Source organism: Panicum virgatum, chromosome 3K, assembly GCF_016808335.1.
Source record: "Panicum virgatum strain AP13 chromosome 3K, P.virgatum_v5, whole genome shotgun sequence".
NCBI lineage: Eukaryota > Viridiplantae > Streptophyta > Magnoliopsida > Poales > Poaceae > Panicum > Panicum virgatum.
In genome coordinates, this window is record NC_053138.1 from 37,897,243 (window position 1) to 37,913,891 (window position 16,649).

The window sequence follows — 16,649 nt, forward strand, 5'->3', positions numbered from 1 at the left end:
TTGAGGACACCGCCACGAGCTCCGCCACAGAGGACGCGGAGGTCACCATCGCTGCCAACAACGTCGCCGCTTTTGTCGCCGCCGTGGGCGCCAATGACGTTGCCGCATTGGTCGCCAATGCGGTTGCCGCGGCGGGTGCTGTCGAAGTCGCCGACAACGCCGACGCGGCCGCTGCCGAAGATTGGGAGGAAAACGCCGTCAACGATGACTTCGTCGTCGCCAACCTCGAGTTCGGCAACCTGCCGCTGCGCTTCGACGCAGCGTTGTTGGACCGAGACTCGCGACCAGAGGGGGGTGAATGGTCGGAACCAAAAACAAACCCCTCTCAACTCAACTAAGTGTCGGCCACTGGGAGGCTACACACTTAGCAAAACACAGCGGAAAACTTCACACAAGAGCCCCCCTTCAAAACGCCAAGAGAAAAGGCGCAAGGAAGCACTCAGCACCCTAGCTATGAGGGTCGGACAATCCGAACCTAAGGGTCGGACAGTCCGGTCCACACAACAGGGCAAAGAACCAACATGCGCAACGGCACAACGGACCGGACAGTCCGACTGGTTCAAAAATGAACGGGTCGGACAAACTGGCCAAGACAGTGCACAGAGCCGCACCGAGCCACAGTGGGTCGGACTATCCGATCCACTGGGTCGGACAAAGAAACCCGAGCGGGTCCTTCCACGTGCACAGGGAAACGCACACGGGTCGGACCATCCGATCCAATGGGTCAGACAAACAAACCCGAAACCCTAGCGATGGCTAGGTTAAGCCGCAGCGCGCCACTCGATCGGACTGTCCGCTCGCGCGGGTCGGACTGTCCGACCCAGCGTGCGATGACAGCCCGAGAGCAGGACGCCAGCAGCAAGACCCAATCAAAACCAAATCAATCGAACTCCATCCTTCCCCAAATCTTGAGAGTATCAAATTGAGTTCGTGAGAGGGCTATCTCAAAAGAAATCCCCAACAAAGAATCGCCCAAACTCACGAATTTCAATCGACCAAGCCGATGAAGGAAGGGAAGGGAGCTCAAGAACACGACGAACACCCGATTCACCCTACTGCCATACTCAAGGGATGATTCGTTGAATCTAATGGAGTATGAGATGCAGCAGGAGTAGAATCACAAAGTCCAATCACTTGGCAAAACGAAAAGCACACAAAGCCAAGGGATTAAGACCAAAACGGGCAAGAACAAGAAGGGGGAGGGAGAGGATCAGTTCATGGATGCAATTAGCACAAAGAAAAGCTTTGATTACTTCCAAGAACGTGATTACAGAGAATTCACAACCTGCCACCCTTCATCCTACCCACTAATGATGATCCTCTAGGCTAAGAAGTGATCAATCTCCTCTAACCTAGCCTCTCATATGAGCTTAAGCACTTGGTTGTCTAATCTCTCACAAACAAGCCAAGTGGGAGAGGTAACCCTAAGGGGCTGCCCACTTAGGCTTATATAGGTCGGGGGGAAACGACCCAGACGACACTGACCCTAGACTTAAGCCTAAGCGACTTAACTGACTCAAGGCCCTTAGGGGCAAAACTGGAAAGATACATATGAGATTTCATCCGACGATCCTCGTGGCTTCGGAGTGTTGCTTAGCTTCGACGCAACCGCGCGATGTCCACCACGTGTCCGCCGGAGACTTTTAGGGCTTCTATCTTATCCAGGCCTCTGCTGGCCCAAATAAGGTGGCGATGGTTTTGAGGCCCAAACCATCCAAACCCGCATGCCCATGGGTATTGCCGACCCATGAGCCCACATCTCGACCACTCCAAGGTGAAGTAGCTGAGGCCTTCCACTTCCTGGTGTAGGTGACGGTTTTGCGCCGAAACCGCCAAAGCGCCTGCCGCCTTCTCGTCGAGCACCCGGATTGGACACCACAGCCCCGGCGCTCTTCAGCCCGCTGACTGCCCTCCGTGTACCTGAGTCGAACTCGCACGATCACCGCGACAGGTTGTAGCGAATATGGCCTCTCATGCCATGTTTCACATCTTTAGTGTTGGAGATTGATTGACAACACAACACTTGGACTAATGTACTTGTTGAGATGCACACTTGCAGATATTTAGGTCCAAGGGATGAAGAAGAGAGTATGCCGAAGGCTAGGCCCGAAGGGCCGCCCTTACGGGGGTTCCGTTCGCGGACGGGGGTCGAGGGGGAGCCGCCCCTCGCGGGTTGCAGGGCAGCGCCCTGAGATTTTTCAGAGAAAACAAGGCACCGAATCAACCGACGACCAAGGAAAAATGTGCATTGGTGCAATGAAGAAGCACAAGAAATAGCACTCATCGGATCAACCGACGAGGGCAATAATGTACTCATCGGTACATTTGCCTGAGAAGCAAAGAAGATGGTGGAAATTAGTGCACACCGGATCAACCGACGCCATCGTCGGTGTAATTCAGCAGAGCATCGGTGCATTCTACCAGAGAGCAATGGAAGAAGAAGGAAGAAGGAATTTGCACCCACCAGATCAACCGACGCCATCGTCGGTGTGATTCAGCAGAGCGTCGATGCATTCTACCAGAGAGCAATGGAAGAAGAAGGAAGAAGGGATTTGCACCCACCGGATCAACCGATGCAAGCATCGGTACATATCATCGGTGCAATTGGTACTATAACGGCTAGTTGGTGGATTCAAATGTGTAGTGTCATCGGATCGACCGATGCACCCCTGTAACTTAGCACCGGTTCATCCGATGTAGGCGCTGTTTGCAGGGTTACTTTTCCCCAACGGCTAGTTTGGAGCCTTGGCCTATTTATACCCCCCAAGGGGCCTTGGCTGAGTGAGTTGGAGTTCATGGAAGCATAGAGGAGCTGCCCAAGTGAAGAGATACTCCATCCACCATATACCCCCCAAGGGGCCTTGGCTGAGTGAGTTGGAGTTCATGGAAACATATGAGAGCTTAGTGTACACATCAAAGCTAGGTTAGAGCTTGTATAGGTTAGTTCTTGTGAGAGCAACCTTGTATTGAGAGTCTTGCTGAGGCAAGCAAAGCTTGGTGATCACCGGAGGACCCTCCGACTTGGTGTGGAGCGGCACGGCACTTGTGCGGGGACCGGAGACCCCTTCTTGGTGAAGAAGCTCCGACGAAGAGGAAGAACGGACCGGGGTGACCGAGAGAGACGGTGGCGGCGGCCTTGTCTTGGTGACTTGGTGGCGCTTAGCCTTTACTTGCCGGGAGCCTTGGTGGCGAGCGCAAGACGGTGATCGGAAGAGACTTGGTGCCTTAGGCTTCGCCTTGGTGGCGGGCCGCCGTGGACGTAGGGAGGACTTGGGTCCAACCGAACCACGTTACATCGTGTCTTCCTTCGGGAGTTTGCATCTCCTATCCCTTTACTTACCGCACTTACGTTTCCGCATTTGTTCTTGTTTGTGTGTGGTAGTTGTAATGGGTGCAAGTAGTTGAGCCTTAGTGATAACTAGCATGTGTAGGACGTGTTAGGTTTTATATACTTGCATTAGATGTTCATGAGCCCTAGGTTTTAGCGAGCGTTTAGTGACCCAATTCACCCCCTCCCCCTCTTGGGTCAATCCCTGCATTTGGTATCAGAGCCAGGTTGCTCAAACCCTCACCGGTTACGCCAATTCCATTGGCAAATTTGACAACCGACTCATTTTTGGGACGTAGGCTTCACCGCCTAGTGAGCTAAAGAGAAGGGGAGAGGATGAGTACCGATAGGGCTCCTTTTTACGATGGTACGGGCTTCCCTCGGTGGAAGGTGCTTATGGAAGCACACCTTCAAGCAAAGGGGCTTGATGTTTGGCGCGTCACTAGTGAGGGCAAGAGGAATGAGAATAAAAGTGAAAGACAAAATGATGCCATTGCAAGATCCACTATCTTGGCCCCACTATGTGATGGCGTGTTCAATCGTGTGTTTAGTTGCCCTAATGCTAATGAGCTTTGGGAGCTCATTGTTGAGAATGAGGAGGGCACAAAGGATGTTGCCAATCAAAAATACCACATTCTCGGCAATGAGTTTGCCCATTTTAAGCAACTTGATAATGAAAATGCTAATAACATGTACTCACGGTTGACCACTCTTGTGAATGAGATCAATGGCCTAGGTGTGAAGAAACTTGAAGATGGAGAGGTAAACCGCAAGATCATCAAGTCCTTCGCAAGCCCGAGTACAACATCATCAAGGCCCTCATGCTCAAGGAAGATTTGGAGAACATGAAGCCAAATGAAGTGATCAATCACATCATTGCTCATGAATATAGCATGGAAATGAACAAGCCACAAGGGGCCGCCTCTTCTTCATGCCAAGCAAGCCTCACCGCCAAGCACACATGCAAGCCTCACCAACCAAGGCGGCAAGAGGCAACCACAAGTGAAGATGAAGAAGAAGAAGAGGAGGAAAGCGATGATGAAGAGAGCTCAAGTGAAGATGAGCAAGTCTCAAGGGCCATACGCTACCACCATGACAAGGTAGCCAAGCATGTGAGGAAACTCTACAAGCTTGGTTATGAAACCCGCATAAGGAAAGATGCGGTGGGCGTATTCAAGATGGCGTCCAAGAAAAAGAGCAAGACCAAGAAGCATCTAGCTTGCTCCGCCATCCTCAAGCCATCACCACCACCCATGTGCCTCATGGCCAAAGGTAACAACGACGAAGGTGATGATGACTCCTCCTCCTCCTCCGAGATTGAATCCGATGAAACTTGTGAAATGATGAACTTGATCACTCAACAACAAGAATATATACTTAAGCAAGATGAAACCCTCAAGGCTAATGAAGAGCTACATGCCTCCTTTGTCTCAAGATATGAGAACTTGCTTAACAAATTCAATTTGTTAGACAAGGAGCATGGTGAGCTAAAGAAGCTTTATGAGGAGCTTAAATTTGAAAATGAAATCTTGCAAGGTTCATCGGATGCATCTACACCTTGTGATATTCTTTGTGCTATTCCTATTGTCAAGGTAGATGCGTCTACCTCTTGTGATCTAATCTCTTGCCGTGAGAATGTTGTAGAAATTCTTGATGAAAAATATGAGCAAGAGAATGAAATGCTAAAGCAAGAGGTAGAAAGGTTGATGGAGGACTTGCGCCGGCTCAAAGGAAAAGGCCACATGGAGCAAGCCCAACCTTCTCAAGATAAACCCACTACGGGCGTGAAGAAGCTTGAGAAGGGGTCCACTGTGACTTGCTTCAAGTGCCACAAGGAAGGCCACAAGTCCTACCAATGCAAGGAGGAGAAGGCCCAACAAAAGAGCTCGAGCAAAGGCAACAACAAGGGCAAGGGCAATGTGAAGGCAAAGGATGAACAAAAGAAGACTCCACATTTGAAGGCCTCACTAGTCTACACCAAGCCCACCTACAAGAACAAGCAAAAGAGCAACCACTACATTCTTGAGAAGAAGAAGAAAGGCAAGGTGGTGGCTCATGCCGTAGGGTGGAGAGACTATGGATGGAACCGGTCTATTTGGGTGCCCAAGGATGTCATCAACAATATGGATGGCCCCCAAAAAATTTGGGTTCCCAAGACTTAGAGGGAGAGCAAAGGCATCGGGGAATTTGGAGACTTGGAACACAAAAAACCCTTGCAAAGAAAGCAAGGAAACCACTTAACCCAAATGCATCCCCTCACAATATGCAACGCTCAACCATAAGAGTGCACACTCAGCTCCCCCTACAACAAGGAGGAATTTCAAATCTCACACGCTCATCCCCAAAAAGCAAAATGCAAAGGAAGATGAGATAAATCTCTCCCCCTTGTTGACAAGGAACTCATCAAGTGAGTCACAAACACTCATGAAGGTCACTCCCCCTGGAATGAACCTCCCCCTGAGATGCAGCTCCTACTGAAATCATGCCATGAAGTGCAAGTGGAGTGCATAACAAGCTTCTCAGGTATGGTATAAGCAATTACATGTTCTAATCATGTATAGATCAAAGGGTAGCACAAAACTTAGCATTTGTCATGCTCAGGAGAATATAAAGCTACTGAACAAGAGCAAGCAGACAGGGTTAAGTAAAACAAAAGCATCACCATTTCAGCTTGAACTACTAAACATAAGCAGAAAGGCATAAGCTAACAAGAGTATACACTAGTGCCATCCACCAAACAAGAAGCTACTACAAGCATGTCTAAAGCCTATCCTTGCAAGTTTTCATTCAAATGCATACCACTTGGTAGATTTTCTTAAACGCGCATGAAAGACAAGCAAGGTTTATGCTTGTGCCAGGGGTTATCACTTGACAAAGCTACTTATCGAGCGTGCCAAGCCTCGATACCACAGAAATGGACCGTCATAAGCTTAAGACATCACTCTCAGTCATCCACAACTATGCCTAGGTTCTCAAACAAGAGCAGTCCTAATGCATCAACCAGTGGCGTCAAAGTGATCCACCTGGATCTTTACTCATGTTTTAGCACTTTGATCTGTTTCATTAAGCATGAAGTACATGTACCACTTGTTGATTAAAACAGAATAGCATAAAGATCATGCAAAGCAGTTTAACTTCAAAATTCAGATTCAGGCTAAACATGGCATACTCAAGCTAGCAAAGCACTCAACTCCTACTCATGCTAGTAGACAAGCTTAGAGGTGACCATTTTTCAGATTTGCAAAGAAATTACAAGCTATCTCAAAGTTCAGATTTGCAACATATTCAAATGAGCATAGCTAGCATGGTCAACTCTATCCAAAGCATCCATAGCATAAAGAGAATCAAGCAAGTGCTTCACAATACAAAAGAAGCTAAGTGCAAGTGTAAGGATGCAAATGTACAAGATGCATGATATGATACAATGCAAAGAAACACAAAAACAAAAGAAGGCAAAGAAAAACCTATACTAAACAAAATGCACCCCTGACTAAAAGGCATACACAACTCCTAACTCCCCCCGCAAACGAGTGAAAGGTGCTTCTTCGAGGGGTTTGGTTAGGATATCTGCTACCTGATCAGCGGTTTCAACAAGCACTAAATCAACTACCCCCTTTTCATATTGATCTCTCAGGAAGTGATAGCGGATATCGATATGTTTAGATCTGGAGTGGAGACACGGGTTTTTGCCAACGGCTATAGCACGGGTGCTGTCATAAAACAGTGGCACTCTCTCTGGAAACTCTAACCCGAAATCCCTCAAAGTGGCTATCATCCAAATGATTTGGAAGTAGCAGCTAGCAGCAGCGACAAACTCGGCTTCTGTGGTGGAAAGAGCAACCCCAGTTTGTTTGCGGGAGGACCAGGACACAAGAGACGATCCAAGAAATTGACATGTGCCTGAAGTGGACTTGCGATCCAACTTACAGCCAGCATAGTCAGCATCAGAAAATCCAGTAAGCTGAAGAGAGGAGGCGGCCGAGTAGAACAAGCCTAACTTGGAGGTGTATGTCAGGTACCTAAAAATGCGCTTGTCTGCCTTCAAGTGCGACTCCCTCGGACTTGCTTGAAACCGAGCACATAGCCCAGTGGCAAACAGAATGTCCGGTCTTGTGGCCGTCAGGTACAAGAGCGATCCGATCATCCCCCGGTACTCCTTCTGATCAATAGCAACTCCATCTTCATCCTTGTCCAGTCCTCCACTTTAGCACATTGGAGTCATCTGGGGCTTGAGGTCACCCCCAAACTTGTACTTCTTTAGCAGGTCCTTTGTGTACTTGACTTGGTGAAGGAATGTGCCTTCCTTCATTTGCCTGATCTGCAAACCTAAGAAGTACTGGAGCTCCCCCATCATACTCATTTCAAACTCTGCACTCATCTGTTCTGAAAACTTGGAAACGAGTGAGTGACAAGTGCCCCCAAAGATAATATCATCCACGTAGACTTGTATGATCAAAAGGTCAGTGCCATGACTTAGAAGGAACAAAGTTTTATCAACAGATCCCATTTTGAAACCTTTACCCAATAAAAACCTTTTGAGACGATCATACCAAACTCTAGGAGCTTGCCTAAGACCGTACAAAGCTTTGTGTAGCTTGAAAATGCGGTTTGGGTGTTTGGGATTTTCGAAACCAGGGGGTTGTTTAACAAAGACTTCTTCCTCAATGAAGCCATTGAGAAAGGCACTCTTGACGTCCATTTGAAAGAGTTTAAATCCTTTTGACGCTGCAAAAGCTAAGAGAATACGAATAGACTCTAGCCGAGCAACAGGTGCAAAAGTTTCTTCGAAATCGATTCCCTCTTTTTGACAAAAACCCTGGGCAACTAGCCGAGCCTTGTTGCGCACCACAACCCCATCAGCATCTTGCTTGTTTTTGAATACCCACTTGGTACCAATGGGGTTGCACTGGGGTGGCGGCTCAACTAGTGTCCAAACCTGATTTCTTTCAAAGTTTTCTAACTCTTCATGCATGGCATTGACCCAGAAATCATTTGACAAGGCGTGTCCAACATCTTTGGGTTCGAAATCAGCGACAAAACCGAAATGAGCAAAGAAAGCCACAAAACCTGACTGGGACCTCAAAGTCCTAGTACCGATGTCGCCGATCATCCTCTCTGGTGGGTGATCCCGCTGGATCGCCCAGGATCCTGTCGCCCGGGAGATCACCTCCCCTGTGATAGAGACACGCGTACGCTGCCCAAGTATTTCCCGACCTTTCACGGTACAGTCTTAGTTTATCTAGATCAATCGAATAATACTGGACCAAACAAACAATACTACTACCCGTCAATAAATATTAGCGCGGCAGAGGCTTGAACCCAATTATCAGAGAGAGAAAACTCAAACAGCAGTGTACTTGCGAGGACCAAAACAACTCAGTTGATCAACCACAGCACTTGACGGCAAGTAGCAGATAAATCTTCCGATAATTATATTAGCCGAGACCCAATATCAACAGAACGCAGATCACAAAACGATTCTCCAGTAGATGCAAATACTAGGGATAATCAACTCATCCAGCACGACCCAAGTCAACACGTTTGATGAAGCAGACTCAAACGCAAGCAGTAGAATCAGATAAATAATGGATGGGATCAGCTTACAGGATATAACCAAACCCTAGAGAGTTCCTCCACCCACGGCCACGACGAACCATGATCAGAAGACGGGGATTCCAAAGGAATCCAAAGAACGCCCAAGCAGCAGCTTGATCGAACGCCAACACAAATCCGGGCAGGGATTCGGAGAGATAAACCTAGGGGATCACCACCTAGGGTTTAGGGGAGCGACGACTCGCCAGGGATAAAATCCACAAAATAAAACCTAATCTCCGATACAAGGGCGGCAGCCCCTTAAACGTGCACGCAGGCACAACCACATCGGCAAACAGGCCAGCAGGCCGAACCAGACCAACACATAACCCAAGCCCACGATGGCCTAACCTTAACTCTGTGTGGACTCGACCATATATAGCGGGAATAAACAAACAGAAAGACTTCAAAAACTACGTGAACTATATAGGAAGCTAAAAGACCAATCACGTAATGAGCCAAGACTCTAATAGACTATTATTTTGAACAAAGCATGCGGCCACAATATTAACTAAAACCTTCAACCTTGCAATGTCTGGGGATCATGAGTAGCACCATCAGATGAGCACTTCGATTTTCTCGAGGCCAACGCCTTGAAAACTAAGCTTTGTCTTCTTATCTTCTTTATTCATAAAATTCATTCCTTTGAAAATCAGCTTGCATGACACTAGAGTATCAGCAGCAACTTGACTCATCTGGTTTACCTTCCCACCAGGCTCCACGGCAATACGAAATTTCCCAAATGGGATTACCAATGGATTTCTCAGATCATTACTTTGTAAAATAACTGAATCATTGCGCTCAGTAAATGACAAGCTAGCTGAAATATTCTGATGAGTCATTGTGTCATCATTCTCCCCTTCTTGAAACAAAGCCGTCCTCGGCTGGGATATAAATTTGGTCACTTCATTTTCTTGATAATCAACATTCTTTATTGGAGTCTTGTAATGCATAGGGCCAATCTGTATTTTCTCACCTTTCATGTCAACAGCGAAAGAACCAGACTGAACCGCAGGCTCTTTTGAAGGAACAAAAGCTAGAATATTAGGATCAGTGCATGATTTCTCTGAAGCACTGGCCACAGCATCCTTGCCACCACAAGATGGAACAGTTCCCACATTTGAAATCTCCATAGAAAATTCTTTAGGTTCTATGACAAACTCACCATCCTTTATTTTAGAAACTATCCCTTCACCAGATAACATATCTTGTTTTAGAAAATTATAGATAGAACTAGACTGAATAGGGATGACATCATTCTCTTCCAATGTAGGAGCACTAATTTGGTCAGTTAGAGGCACATTATTCTCTCCCTCTTTAAACAAATCTGTCTGCGGCTTTGGTGGACTTTTAGCAGCTTGTATACTCTTCTTTTTAACAGTAGCTAACACCTCAGCCTTAACAGAACTCTCTAACATTGGTTTAAGCACGTGAGGAACACCCTTATGCACAAAAGAATAACATTGTCTCAAGATATGAGAACTTGCTTAACAAATTCAATTTGTTAGACAAGGAGCATGATGAGCTAAAGAAGTTTTATGAGGAGCTTAAATTTGAAAATGAAATCTTGCAAGGTTCATCGGATGCATCTACACCTTGTGATATTCTTTGTGCTATTCCTATTGTCAAGGTAGATGCGTCTACCTCTTGTGATCTAATCTCTTGCCGTGAGAATGTTGTAGAGATTCTTGATGAAAAATATGAGCAAGAGAATGAAATGCTAAAGCAAGAGGTAGAAAGGTTGATGGAGGACTTGCGCCGGCTCAAAGGAAAAGGCCACATGGAGCAAGCCCAACCTTCTCAAGATAACCCCACTATGGGCGTGAAGAAGCTTGAGAAGGGGTCCACCGTGACTTGCTTCAAGTGCCACAAGGAAGGCCACAAGTCCTACCAATGCAAGGAGGAGAAGGCCCAACAAAAGAGCTCAAGCAAAGGCAACAACAAGGGCAAGGGCAATGTGAAGGCAAAGGATGAACAAAAGAAGACTCCACATTTGAAGGCCTCACTAGTCTACACCAAGCCCACCTACAAGAACAAGCAAAAGAGCAACCACTACATTCTTGAGAAGAGGAAGAAAGGCAAGGTGGTGGCTCATGCCATAGGGTGGAGAGACAATGGATGGAACCGGTCTATTTGGGTGCCCAAGGATGTCATCAACAATATGGATGGCCCCCAAAAGATTTGGGTTCCCAAGACTTAGAGGGAGAGCAAAGGCCACGGGGAATTTGGAGACTTGGCTAATATTGGGGTGCATAAGTAGGGATGCATCATGCAATTGGATTGGAGCCAAGTGTGGGATCATAAGAGTATTGACCCAAATTCCCCACCCTACATATGAGGTAAAGAGCAAGGTAACACAATCATGCATCATTGTAGCTCAAATGCATCTCTAGGTTTGCACAAGCATGCTACTTTGTTTCATTCATTTGGTATCTTGCCAAAGCTTGTGTTTCCTAGTTTACATTTGGTGAGTTGCTTGGACTAACATTCTATTTTGAAGCAACTTCACATGAGCTTAAACTTGGTGTGAAATGCACCATCTCTTGCATGGCACATGCTATAGAAAGGTAAAGGCATCCACACAACTAGTGTCAATTGGTTTCATCATGGTAATCCAAGGTATGCCTTCAATTGGTGTCATGTTTCCAAGTTATGGAGTTTTGATCCCCATTATGTGAATTACAAGTGCATACATTTGTTTAAGTGATTCAAACACTAATGCACACATTTAGGGGGAGCTAACTCTATGGCTTGTGTTTGTGTGACTAATATGCTTTCAAGTGCTATTTTTGTAGTCACCTAGCTCTATCTCCCATGCATTCAAGATTACGATTGGTTTTATGCCAATTCCATAATTGGTATCCATCTTCCACAAGAAATTGGTGTAAGTAGGCAAGGCGTGAAAAAGGAAGAAGGAGCCAAAATCAAATGGAGAAGAGCAAGAACAAGGGGGAGAAAAGGTAACAAAACCCCTCTCTAGTGCATTCCCTTGCTACTAATGCTTTCCTTTGGCAAGTGGTGCTTTGTAGGTTTTTAGATATATTCTTAGGTGATTAGATGACAAAGGGGGAGAGAATGAACAAAGCAAGCAAGGGAAAGATTCAAGTTAGCACACTTCTTGAACACACTTCTTGAGAAAATGGCCAAAGGGAGAGAAAATGGCCAAAGGTGAAGATCGAAGAAGAAGAGAAGAGAAGAAGTGATGCAAGGCATGGAGATAGGGGGAGTAAGGAAAAAGATAAGAAAGGGGGAGTACCATGCCCAAATTGGATTAACAACCCAAGTGGTTCAAAAGCCGGATATAATCATCCAATTGGTAACTTATGCCGGTGGCATTTGAATTGGGCATGTGTACATCATCCAAGCAAGCTAAGTGGTTTCTAACTTAAACTTATGTCAATTCTTTCAATTTATGCATTTATCTTGCTTGCTTTGGTTGTGTTGTTATAAATCACCAACAAGGGGGAGATTGTAGCGAAAATGGCCTCTCATGCCATGTTTCGTATCTTTAGTGTTGGAGATTGATTGACAACACAACACTTGGACTAATGAACTTGTTGAGATGCACACTTGCAGATATTTAGGTCCAAGGGATGAAGAAAGAAGAATGCCGAAGGCTAGGCCCGAAGGGCCGCCCTTACGGGGGTTCCGCTTGATACGACACAGGTTTTCAAGGGAGAAAACCATCCTCCGGAAGCCTCGGATCAATGGACGAAGCCACGGAGAAGACAGAGCAAAGATAGAAGCAAAAGCACTGAAATTGTATGGACCGGACAGTCCGACCCTATGGATCGGACAAACAGATCGGTGCACAGAAGAACAAGGTCTCAGGTGCTTGTATGGACCGGACAGTCCGACTGGTTGAAAAACAACGGGTCGGACAAATGGAGGAAGGCACCGAAGGGAGCTAGGGTTTGCATAGAGGACCGGACTGTCCGATCTGTTGGATCGGACAAACATTCCAGAGCGACCCCGTTCCAAGTGCTACAGCGAAGCTCACAGGCGCTACAACGGACCGGACTGTCCGACCCTAAGGATCGGACAAATATTCCAGAGCGACCCTGTTGTGAAGTGGCTGGATGAAGTTACATGGACCGGACTGTCCGACTGAGGATCGGACAATGGACCGGACAAATGACGTCAGCAGTTAACGGCTAGTTTGGGCACAGAGGGAATGAATGGATCGGACTGTCCGACCCATTAGGCCGGACTGTCCGACCCTCACTGGACAGTAACGGCTAGTTTTGCCCAACGGCTACTTCGAGAGCCTTGGCCTATATATACCCCCCCAAGGGGCCTTGGCTGAGGTTGTTGGAGTTCCCTGAAGTGTAGAAGAGCTACCCAAGTGATCAACAACTCCATCCACCACATTGTGAGCTTAGAGACACATATTGGCTAGGTTAGAGCTTTGTATAGGTTAGTTCTTGAGAGAGCAACCTTGTATTGAGAGTCTTGCTGCGGCAAGCAAGCTTGAAGATCGCCGGAGGACCCTCCGACTTGGTGTGGAGTGGCACGGCACTTGTGCGGGGACCGGAGACCCCTTCTTGGTGAAGAAGCTCCGACGAAGAGGAAGAACGGACCGAGGTGACCGAAAGAGACGGTGGCGGCGGCCTTGTCTTGGTGACTTGGTGGCGCTTAGCCTTTACTTGCCAGGAGCCTTGGTGGCGAGCGCAAGACGGTGATCGGAAGAGACTTGGTGCCTTAGGCTTAGCCTTGGTGGCGAGGCCGCCGTGGACGTAGGGAGGACTTGGGTCCAACCGAACCACGTTACATCGCGTGTCTTCCTTCGGGAGTTTGCATCTCCTATCCCTTTACTTACCGCACTTACGTTTCCGCATTCCTTCTTGTTTGTGTGTGGTAGTTGTAAAGGGTGCAAGTAGTTGAGCCTTAGTGATAACTAGCATGCTTAGGACGTGTTAGGTTTTTTACACTTGCATTAGATGTTTCATGAGCCCTAGGTTTTAGCGAGCGTTTAGTGACCCAATTCACCCCCTCCCCCTCTTGGGTCGATCCTGCAGAGTAGAGGGAGGCTGGAGAGTCGCTGGAGAGTTCCGATCGCTGCTCTGAACGGTTGTTGTAGTAGATCGACGAGATGCTGGGCGCTGTCGCGACGTGGGTTGATGTTCTTCGGTGGGTCTTGCAAGAATCTGTACCCTTCCGTAGAGCATTGGCCCACGGGGTGCATCGTGGATGCGGTGGAGCTCACCGTTGAGATCGGCGATGCATGAGATTGTCCCGAAGTGGAAAACCTCCCCTGGTGCGAAGCTTACGCCAGCGGGAAAAGAGATTGCCATGGAACTGACGGTAAAGTTGACGAAGCGGCCCCTACCTGGCGCGCCAACTGTCGGTGTTTAGTACCGGCAATACACTACGGGGTACCTTACGTAGTGCTTATTATGGGGCTAAGTCAACACGCAGCTCGATGGTTCGCGTTTAAGCGAGGTGTTGCAAGAGATTTTATACAGGTTCAGGCCGCAAGATGCGTAATACCCTACGTCCTGTTTGTGGCTGATTGTATTGCTTCTGGAGATTATGTTTACAATGTCGCCGACTAAAGTCGAACTCTTGGGCTTGATGTTAGTCGGCCCGTTGGTTGATGTAAGATTTGATATTCCATGTCTTGGAGGGGGTCCCTATCCGGCCTTATATAGTTGGCGGGATGTAGGGTTACAAGTCAGTCTAGGAATCCGTTTCCTAATCCATAATCCCTAAACTTCCTTGCGGGATCCTTTAGGACGCGCGCCAATCCAACTCATCTTCGGGCCGGCGTGTCTTCAAGGAAAGGTAGGTCGGTTTCTGTTGGGCCTGCGGCGGCCCATCCTTTGTCGAGTTTTGGGCCACGCCAGTCAGGCCTTACAGTGGCTCATAGAATAGATTGGGCTCATGAGGCATAGGGGTATATCTGACACCCATAGAAGCACCGCCCAAGCTTTCTTCACCATTGTTGCCATCATCTTCCCTAGGTAGTCATCACCACTGCAGCTGCCACCTCCTTCTTCGTGGAATATCTCTCTGGTCTCGAACAGAACATACCTCAAACAATAGATCTACTGGATTGTCTCTGAAATTATCTTTCCAACGAGTACTTATGCGTTGAAATCCGATTCCGTATGAAGGAGTTATGCTCGTTTTACTCCAGGCACCGCGTTCTGTCCAGACTTGATTCAGCTCGCGCAGCCTCCAATGACTTGCACATTGCTCCTTGTAGGAAACTCCAAATTGAGTGGTTCTTGTTGCGTTGGAAAGAAGACTTCTTGAACTCTCCAAATATAAGAAAATATTCTGTTTTTGCCTCTTGAGGTCGAGCTCCATGTTGATGACATCTCAGCCTTCCGTTTTCAGCTCTCCGATGTTGACAATCTTCAATTTTTTAGTCCTGGCTCTTGGTTGAAATTGTCCAAGTTCACCATTGTTGATCTTGAAGCTTATTGGGCTTGGTCTTGACTTCAAATTCTCCTTCATTCAGTCAACTCACTCTCCAATTTGAAACTCAACCAAAATCTCATTGTTTCAAATGAAACGTGAATTTCTCTGCATGGTTAGCCCATAGTGCACACAATATGCATATATATATATATATATATATATATATATATATATATATATATATATATATATATATATATATATAATAACATCATGGTTTTGATTAGAGATAAGATAGAGTCACATGGTTGATTGGGGTTTAAACAAACAAAAGATTCATGAATCAAAGATAACTATAATTCAAATGAAATCACTTAGCAATCACTAAAGCACATATAAACCATAGATGAACTTGATTCATAAAATCAAACATGGGATAAACAATGGGTTCCTAATTATTTTGGCTAAAATAGAGGGATGGTTTTGAAAGAAATAAAATAAATTGGGCTTAGATAAAATTCTAACCAGGGTTCTTTTTGTAGAGAGACAAAGGCTTTGAAATTTTAAATTATGAAATGATAACGTTGTGCACATATAATATATCATAAAATACTTGCACATGTTTATGTTTAAAGTTTCAAAAAGCAATTTGATCATTTAAATGAGCCTGGGTTAAACCACCCTAGAAGACCATAAGAAGAAAGTGGTTAACCCCCTCTACTATTGCATTAACTTTAGCTCTCAAATTTTTATATTAAAACACTAGACACTAAACTTTGAGAATTGATAAACTAGCAAACTCTAACCATCTATAGGCATGAGCAGATTCAATCGACTAATTCAAGTGGAGAGATCTACTAAAAGAACATGCGAGTAATTAACTCGAGGGGGCCATGTTAGAATTAAGCATTGCAAAGCTATGGATCAAGAAACTAATCTAAACAACTCTCAAAGCATAGATAAAGGTAATATGGTTTCACAAATAAACAAAAAATAAAACATAAGAAAGAAGAAAGATAACAATCAACCAAACAACCTCTTAAAGATCATTATGAATAAATTCTCTAGTCGAACATAAGCAAACTCTTTTATTATATTATGATTAAGAGCAAGAGTTACTTTAAAGCACCATGATTGCATTGCACCATTAAATGTTGGAGGAAAATGCTCGAAACTCGGCTTACCTTGTTCTGGTCCTTTAGTATTTCGACCATAACTTCGTCTTCTGAAGTCCAAATAATGCAAACTTAGACTCTGCGGAGAAGAGCTCGAAAAGATCTACAACTTTCGTATTCTGACTTTCTCCATCCGACGTCGTTAAGGTCTCCAAATCGGACCCACAAGGTGTTGCTGTCCTGAATTC